At 30.9% G+C, this 10,369-nt stretch overlaps 1 long non-coding RNA gene across 1 annotated transcript; it reads left to right on the top strand.

Moving 5' to 3' along the window:
* Positions 1 to 1,348: 1,348 nt before the first annotated feature.
* On the top strand, positions 1,349 to 5,870 carry LOC139498854 (uncharacterized). Its single transcript, XR_011658024.1, has 3 exons — positions 1,349 to 1,481; positions 2,250 to 2,657; positions 3,223 to 5,870. It is a non-coding gene; the product is annotated as an uncharacterized lncRNA (long non-coding RNA).
* The last annotated feature ends 4,499 nt before the right edge of the window (positions 5,871 to 10,369 follow it).

The raw sequence follows: 10,369 nt of genomic DNA, 5'->3' as shown, positions 1-10,369 counted from the left end.
ATATATACACCCAAACGTTTCTGTATTTCAACGGGTGTGACTGGGCTATCTTGTATACATATATTCATATCATTTCCTAGCAAAGTCCGTTTTTTATTTGTTCCAATCAACATAGAAGTAGTTTTTGAGGGATTTATAACCATCCTATTGTTCTGACACCAATTATTTATGGTGTTGGCATCGTAATTTAGTTTCCTTTCTATCTCTTCCTTATTTGTTCCATATGTATGAAGTGTTGTATCATCAGCATACATATCAATGGCTGTATGAGTGGCTTTTAAAGTCATGTCATTTATAAATAAGACAAACAAAAGGGGACATAAAATGAACCCTTGGGGAACCCCATATTTGATACATTTAGATTCTAAGGCTGTATTACCAGAGCACACTTTTTGTTTTCTATTAGCTGATTAGACAGATACGACTCAAACCATTTTATTGAATGATTAGAGACTTTGTATAAATGTAATTTATGGCATAGAATGGTGATTAACGAGATCAAATGCCTTTTTAAATCTAAAAAGACTGTTCCTACAACATTACCATTATCAATACATTTGAGCCAGGTGTCAATTAATTTGGTAAGGGCTGTATGACATGAGTGGTTAAATCGGAATCCAGAGTGTGCCTCGTGTATACTTTATATTTTTCAGATATAGATAAACATGTTTTGCGACATGTTTTTCAAATATTTTTGATAATGTAGGAAGTATTGATATAGGTCTGTAGTTTTCTAGCATATGTTTATCACTATTGTTAAATACTGTCATTTAATGAAAAGGTTTGAACTGATATGGTCAGATTGAAGTACATTTACCAAAATATTTAAATTAAAAAAAACTAGTGTATAACAGTCATGTATAATACTGGTTGGTACACGTTTTATTCAATAAATATTAAAGCAAGTTACCTTTTTGAATTATTTTTAAGTGTGTTATGTTCATAAATAGACATTTAATATGAGGATGTAATTCAGAGTATTTTTTTTAACATTTATACACCACTGAAACTATTAATGTTGCTGTTTTAATGCTGAGTAAGTAAATAGTTTCTTTAAATATATGAACATGTAGAAGTATTTATTGAAAACATGTGGCTTACATTTCTTTCATCGAAACAATAAACAATTGATATAAACATGATAAAGCGTACGTGCAACAAGGTCATTGGAATGAAAGGCATAATTTTTTTTCTGCTACTGGAACAGTTAGTTGGAAATCATTGTAATATGTCATCCTGAAGAAAAGTCTTCTTATATCTTATTTTATGAATCACGATGACACACGCTGGTATTCTGGTTTAAATATAGACTACGTCATGTAAGTATTTCTGTCATATAAAATTAGATTTGGTATTTCCAATGACACATAAAAAAGTTGTCTGGAAACCATCTAACCATTTTGAAAGTTGTTTCTCATTCTTTAGCTCTAACATGATATTGTTCATATTGTTAACTTGTTTGGCGAGGGAATTATTAACAAGTATGTACACATTTTATTTATTTTATTATGTCTGTTTTCATATGTTTGAGTATATAGAATAAATCATTAAAATCCTTTATTTAGATAAATCGATTTTGTACAAAGTAAGAAAAGTTTATACTTTGATCATGTTGATTAAGTTTGTATACATCATGTGATAACACTACTACTTGATAAAAAGGTCTCAATAATTTGTTTATATTTATTACCATGTTGTGTTCAAATTTTAATCAGAGGAAAATAAATGTGCTGGCCTATTAAGAACGGAATACTTTTAATCTTTTCATACACGGAGTGAAAATCGCAAATGTGAATATGAAAAGTCCTTAAATCTATCTAAGGCCTGCGTCAAATATCTAACGGCCGTTCCACAGCTCTTCAAACTGTTACGCTTGATTTTAATTCCGTATTTACTCTTTTAAAGCAGCCACATTTCCTCTTTCTTCCCCATATGAAGTAAATGGCATGTAAACATATACTAGTCGTTTTTGAATTGTTCCACATTATACACGTATCATGTCGTGAACTATACAGTATGAGTTTGCCTTTTGTTGACGGCCGTACTAGACCCATAGTTATCAACATCTGCGTCATTTGAATTTCGTTGGCTAGTTGTCTAATTGGCAATCACACCACATCTTATAATGACCAATCACACTTCTCAATCTTTTCATAACAGTAAGGTCAGCATATACTGTCACCCACAAATGCAATAGTATGTCACTCATCAGATTTCAACTTTAATCAAAACATGCAACTCTCTTTCAGTTAGAGCAGCATGTATTACTCAGGATGATAAAGGTGTTCAAAGTCAAGATGTTGAAATCCAGTTTTCGAAAAGCAATTGTTCTGTCTCGTGTAAACTGAACCATGTGAACATGACCCAATCGAAAACAATATATTGGACAAAGCTGCTAAAACAAATAAATGGCAGTTTTCACGATATTGTTCATAAACGTCTCAACTTGCTCAATGGTCAAACGTATGTGATACATGAATTCAATTGCACAGATGCAGAATCAAGATTTTATGTCAATAGATCAGATATCGATGAACCCAGTCTAGAGTTTAGATTGTATTCAAATGAAGTCCGGGAATCCGATTCTGGGACATATAAATGTGCGGTAAATAGTGGTGTGGATATTTACTGGAACAAGGTGAGGATTGACTTTACAGGTATGACCAAGTTTTATTTTGTTTTGTTTATTTAGACCCTTTTGCTAATCAGATCAAATAGTGCTTCAATTTTTGACGAAAAGAAAGTTGAATTTGATTTTGTGACAAATACACACAAACCAAAGAAAATCTGTGGAAAGAAAAATTACTAATTATAAACTTATTAATTTTTGACAATGCTTTGAAAGTTTTCTTATACATTCAATTGCTATTTATAGAAGATCCGCTAGTCTATCTCAGATATCTATATCATTCTTTTTTTACCATGTTGATTACGTGTTTGTGTTTTGATACGTTTTGTTTATCCTTCACTAAAATACTAATAACATAATAGTTTTTATATGTTAAATTCTAAGTGTGACTCACCGTCGAGAACTGGGTATCCACAACTATTTTTAAAAAGATTTCAGATATTTCGGTAATTCTAAAAATAGATAGTTTGTTATTTGAGATTATATACAATTTAAATGCAAATAATAAATACTGTAGCCTGTATTATCATAGTATTGTAGCATGTAAGAGACATAACTTATCATGTAATTTGTTTTTTGTTTTGTTTCTCTAGGTTGCCATGGAAACCCAACAAATGCACAGTCTTTATGTACGAAAGCAGTTTTACTATACATCATCATATCATTACTATTTATTATGATCGCTACAACACATCATTAGAATAGATCCCCTGCGAGTTGAAGAGACTTTACACCAGTGCTGAAAGAAAAGAAATGTCAGTTCCTAAGAACAATGCAAGAAGTCAAACTGGTACAATGTCTTGACACCTAGTGTGAATGACACCATGCGAAGCTCTGATATTTAATAAGACTATCGGATATTTGCTGTGCTACAGTTCGAGTGCTGTACTGGATATAATGGAGAAGCAACCCAAACACTGCGGGGTGAGCATGGTGAGAGAGACACACTGAGCTTGTTAAGATAACTCCTATATTTAATTGACATATAGTTAAAGTGTTTTTATCTAAACTATGTGTTTTATGGAACTATTTACATGCTTTATGCATTATTGGTCGCTGGACTAGAAGCATATTACTATAATTAATAGACAGTTGTGTTTCAATAAATGAGCATGTAGTGACCAATACTAAATAAAAATTTCAGTAACAAATAGGTGTATTTTTAGAAACGATAGAATTTCATTATAAATATATTTTTGTCAAATATTTTATAAAAAGGTCCAAATTGTACAAAATTGTCAGATTGTTAATAAATCATTGCAAATCTAACACAAAAAAACAAAAAACAATTATGTCTGAAAAAGAAACATCTATAGCAAGTTTTTGAAATCATTTGAATCAAATTGTGGCTTCAATTTTTTTAAATCAAAATTGTGGTCACGTGTCTCGGTTTCTTGTTATAAAACAAAAAGGTAAATATACTATACATTCCAGTTTTATCACTAGGGCATCTTTCAAATTGTGCATGTTTCCTTCAAGACCTATTTCATTGTTTTCTGCTATTTCAGAATCCATCCAAAATAGAAAAATACACCGGCGTTCTGGTCAAATATCTAGATTGATAGATTTGCGCAATTAAGCTGTATTTTCATTTGTATAAACAATTTAATTCAGGGGACCATATCAGCAACCTTCCATCCGTCCATATAAACTATTTTCTTTCTTCAAAGGCAACAGTGCTAGAAATATTGTTCGCTCAGTTTAATTTTGTCAGTTGTATGAACCTCCTCTGTTTGTTTAACATATTTGTTATTACTTTTATACCTCACTAAGACATCGGTCATTCATCTTTTGCGTTTTTTTTTAAATAAATGGTGTGCTTTTAAATTTCGAAAGTAAAAAAATTCAGATGAAAATAAATCAAATTGCTTCTATAAAAAAATAGTTTTATGGATCTCCCCTTTTTGATTTACATTTTTTTTAAAAACAGTTTTCTACCTCACTAAGACTAAATTGTTTCACATGGGAAGTAAAACAAATTGGTTCTATAGAAACGTAGAGAAACAATTTAGATTTTTATATATATCTTATCTGATTTTTTTTCTTTTAAGTTTAAAACAATAAATAGTGTTTTGTCCAGAGAAAAGAAATTCCTCCATAATATGAAAGGTCTGCGCCTAATCATATTAGAAATACTCTAGAGAAATTGATCTTAATACACTTGCATTTAGTCATATTAATATATAGCTAGTCATAATCTATTTTTAGTAATGTAATATTGTAGATTGTTTTTAGGGAGTAAAAATAGTTTACCCGAGATTATGTATGAAATATTCAAAATGTCATGTAATAGTCCAATTATGGTTTAATTTAGTCAGTATTAGTCTAAACACAGTCATGTGCTTGATTTATAAATACGATATCAAGTTAATATTTAAAAAAAACAACATACTAAAATAACTTAACTATGGCTCTTTCAAAAAGTTATAAGTGAATTTATCAACTTATATTTATCCTTTATTGGACTACTTAAACTAAAACATAACACGGCAACTTTGTATAATACGTTTTCTGAATTTGACCCATTTTCCAAATTTTTACTCAAGCACACTGTATCACAAATAGTATAAGGAGTGAATAGTTTTGATAAAAAGCTAATTTTCGAGGACATCTTTCTGTCGTGTTGAGTCCATTTTAGTCGACATCTTATAAACTTTCTAATAAAATATAAAAATTTTCATATAGAAAAGTGATTGTATTGTGTATTGTTTATAAGTATTTATAATAATTGGACCTATATACTTTGGACAAAAGTAATATGCTCTTGTCAAACTTTAAAAAAAAATCTGTGATAAAGTTACTGTTATAACTAATCAGTGATGAAGAAAAAGAAACTGTGATAAAGAAACTGTAAGAAAACAGTAGTCAATTTTGTTCTGTGATAGTTGTGTGCATCAGGGCCTTAAATGCCGACCGGCATGAAGAGGATAGGTGAGGTGAGGTGAAAGTTGTTTGCACTATATACTTATATTTGTATGGCATTTACATGTTCTATTTTGTTGTGTTTATTGTATACATTGGATTTTCGTATAGACTTTTGTTATTAAATAAAGGCAACAGTAGTATACCGCTGTTCAAAACTCATAAATCCAGGGACAAAAAACAAAATCGGGGTAACAAACTAAAACCGAGGGAAACGCATTAAATATAAGAGGAGAACAACGACATAACACCGAAACGTAACACACACAGAAACGGACCAAGCATCAGACAAAACACCACGAGAATAACAAATATAACAAGAAAACCAAATAATTTTTGAACTATACACATGTTTCTTTTATGCTCCTCCTAAAAGCATGTCCAACCTTAATTTTGTCATAGATAATTATTCAAGTCGGCAAAAAAAATCGTATCATCTAGCTAAATATCAAAATATCAATTATTTTGGTAAGAAAAAAACAAATATTCGGGATATCCTAGTAACACCAGAATGATAACATGTCGAAGAATTCTTCCAATAAGGTTTCTTGTTTGACTAATTACTTGCCTCCTTTTATATCGTCCATCATACCAAGCATAACTATATACAACGTTTTTAGAGAAACAAAAAATAGCAACCACAGAAAATTGTAAAATCCGTATGTCATAACGTATACATTCATGCGCGTTTTTCTTAAAGGAAACCAAACAATCACACGGATTAGTAAAAAACTTGGCTTTATAAAAAATTCCCAAACAAACATTTTATTTATAAAGCTATGAATTTTGTTTTAATGTTTTTGTCCATTACAAGAACTTTTTTTTCGTATATCAAAAGGAGAAGCGGTATGACCATAGATCTAATGTCTAGGATGTAAACAATTATATATATTATCATACGGCCTTCAAGAATGAACAAACTACAGGCTATGTTGTAAGCTATATAAGGCATCAACACGATTTTTAAAGAATCTACAGTAAAAATCAACAGCCTGATTTACGCCTAAACTTAAATAAATAAAAAAAAAAACAGTAACAAATACAACAGACAGCAATTAACAAAAAACACTGAATTACAAGTTTTGGACTTCATGGCCTTGAGAATCCCACATTAAAAATGCGATGTTGTTTTAGACATGTTTGTGTGCGTTCAATCCTAACCTCTTACAAAGTGCATCAAAAACACATAGTAGTGAACTGTAAAAAAAGAAGGGAAGGCGTTCAAATCGTATGAAGGAAAACACTTAACTTAAGATGCAAACAAAATATATCCTTCCTTCCCACTAAAATAAACCACCGCCGAACAAAAATAGGTCCTCTGGAATCTATTGAAGAACAATGCTAATACATGTCATATCTATTTAGAAAATTGTATTAATAATCAAGCTATAAATCTTTTAGTGGAATTTTTATCCTAAAAAATTACGTTTCATCCATTTGGAAATTGATTTTTGTAAATGAACCTCTCCTGATTGTCATATGATGAAAACATAATATTTCAATCAGCGTAATCTAGGTCTGTAGCTGGTAGGTCAGCACCTGCTAGTAATCCTAGTGAAAGGAATCGAAACAGATCATTCAACAAACTGAACGTATAAATTTGCAGATACACCGGAACAAATGTAAAACGAATTAACAATTAAAATTCAGAATGGTTCATTATCATCACAAAGGGCTAAAGACTTAAGTACCATGTAACGGTTGAAGAATAATATATTCACAATGAAGTGTAACAATAATTGTTTGTCTGAAATAGCCAGGACGTTTATTGCCACATTTTCTGAATCAATAAGTTCCTTTTGCTGTTCTAAGGGAAAACTAAATTTCGGTCTGTAACACTAAGTGAAGAATGCACATTTATATCTGATCGGAATGAGGACGTTTAATTCGATTGACCACGTTTTGAAAAATGTATGTGTGCGTAAAGAACCCTGCAAAGGTTCATTTGGAAAAAAGTCGTCCGTATCAAACAAATATTATTATTGCAAATGAAGTTTGAACGTCTATCCAAAACTAATGTCTACCATCTTTGGAGAATCAAACTGATTGATTTATTTCATTATCGCCTGTTCTATCTGATAATTATTTGCCATTATCCGACCAACAGGGACACATACAAGTAAGCACCTTGTAAAGTTTTGATTGATTGATCATTAGAGTTTTAACGCTACTTGTAAGCACCGGTGTTGGAGCTTTTTCTTTTTTTTGTGGAGGAAGCCGGAGTGTAAAGTTTTGGAAATCGGAAATTGTCCTCGCAGTATTGTACATTACAATTTCCGATTTTTTCCCTTTCTGATGGTCATTTTCGTATTGTTATATTTTTCTCTCGCTTTTAAACAATTGACCTACAGTCTTACAGACAACACACATTGTCAGTGATGAAAATTGAAAGGATTTACTTATATTATGTTCAGAATAACTTATGACTTCTATATTTATTATGAGTTGGTGGTATAGTTTTCATGATACATATAATCAATGATAATCCTTGCTAATTGTGTAGTAAATTTGTGAAGAGGTTCAAGAAGAGAGAAAAAGCAAGTAATAAATTGAAGAATATAAAATAAAAAAGTATTATTTTTCAGATGTTACCTATATATTATCGAAAGACAAACATTATACAACATATAGACATCGATGCATTTTATCAGTTTTAATCATCACCAAGATGATATAGTAATATAAACCTGAAGATGAATAATGTTTTGTGTTCATTTAATCATGCATGGACGCCCCCTCAGAGGAAAGATGATATTTCTGACTGCTCATCTGACTTACTATGTGTGTTTGTGTTTTGCTTGTATGTGTCCATTTGATATCATCAGTTTTGTTGTATGTTGTATGTCAGAAAGTACACCTGAAAGCTTCTTGAATTTAATTATCAAGGTTCATGCTAAAATATGTTATTACACATGTTATACCAAAGGATGCATTTTTATGTCCATCGTCATCTATATTAACTCGTGTTAATATCCACATTTTGTGGTACTGGTTTTCCCCTTTTTCATGATCAAACGCTATATGATGTCGGGGAAAAAGACATTATTGCAGACCTGTTTCTGTTTTGTTATGAGTTACAATTTATGACTAAAATCAGCAAAGACCCATCAAAACAACATCTGATACAAAAAATTAATATGCTTTTAGATATTTGGATGATATATTGGCTCTCAATAACGATGTCTTCAGTATGAATACTAAAAAAAAATCCTGTTCAACTAACTTTTAATAAAGCTATAATAACAATGAACACTACACTTACCTTGATCGTGATATCTATATTATAAACGGGAAGCTTAATGCCAAGATGTATGATAAAAGAGATATGTTTTTCATTTCCTATTGGTAATTATCAATTTTTAGATGGTGACTTCGTTCCCTTGTCACCTTCGTATGGTGTTCATAATTTTCTACATTTACGATTCGCTCGTGTTTGTAATAACGTATTAAATTTAAGCGAAAGAAATTTATGCATAACTGAAAAAAGTATTACACCAGGCTTTTCGATATCACAAACTAGTCAAAACATTTACTATATTTTATCATTGGTACAAGGACATCATTCGTAAATATAAATCAACATGCTGACATCTTTTATGTTCAGGTATTTCACATCCAATCTTTTATGGTAATATTCTTAACAAAGCACAAAAATCTCGGCATGCACTGCAAAAGCTGACGTAACCGTTAAACAGACTCGTTAAGATGAAATGTAGTTACGATACTGTTGTAAAATAGTTAAAGACAACCTATGTTGGCTTAGATATTGATTTACTGATAAGGTATTTGGTTCCGAAATAAACACATTTATTCTCAAAAACAAGTTCTTGGAATGATACGGGTTATGTTCTACTCATATATTGTATGATGGTATGATAATAAACCCATAACAAGAGGGATTGTGCTTAATATTGATATGATGAAAACATAGTCTTTCAAACAGTTTAGTTGAGGTTTAGAGCTGGAATGTCAGTAACTGGTAATAGTCATTTGTTAATTTATGCATCATTGTTAATTTGTTTTGTTTGTTTTTAATCTGACATCGTACTCTAACTTCTTTTATACTGAGTTTAAATGTGCGTATTGCTTTTTTTTACATTGGCTAGAGGTATAGGTTGAGAATTGAGATGTCAAAATGCATGCCTCTGGCCTTTGCTAGTTTTTTATGATTTTTAATTTTTGTTTATTTTTTAAGAGTTAAGTATGACGTCCATTATAACTGAACTAGTATACATTTTTGTTGAGTGGCCAGCTGAAGCACGCCTCCGGATCATGGGTATCTCCTTGACACATTTGCCATTAACAATCTCAGTTCTATTACAATTTCAAACAATAAAGTCATCACAAATATATTTGTTCTAAACTGAAGAACATGGAACATTCAATCATTCATGTCCAGTGCAGGATGTTTATTCAATATTGTCGACATCGCGATATCTACAATGTTAACATGATATCGTGTCAACACTGTTTACATTGTTTGAACCCTTATATGGTGTTTACATCGTGACATCGCGATGTATACAATGTTAACACGATGTCGTATCAACATCGTTTACATTGTTTGAACCCTTATATATTGTTTACATCGTTGACATTATTAACATTGCGATGTATACAATGTAAACACGATGTCGTGTCAAATCGTTGACATTGTTTGAACTTTTATATATTGTTTACATCGTTAACATCGCGATGTTTACATCGTTAACATCGCGATGTTTACAATGTTAACACGATGTCGTGTCAACATCGTTGACATTGTTTGAACTCTTATTTATTGTTTACATCGTTGACATCGTTAACATCGCGATGTTT

Source organism: Mytilus edulis, chromosome 12, assembly GCF_963676685.1.
Source record: "Mytilus edulis chromosome 12, xbMytEdul2.2, whole genome shotgun sequence".
Classification (NCBI taxonomy): Eukaryota; Metazoa; Mollusca; class Bivalvia; order Mytilida; family Mytilidae; genus Mytilus; species Mytilus edulis.
This window is presented reverse-complemented; position numbering and strand designations above follow the sequence as displayed.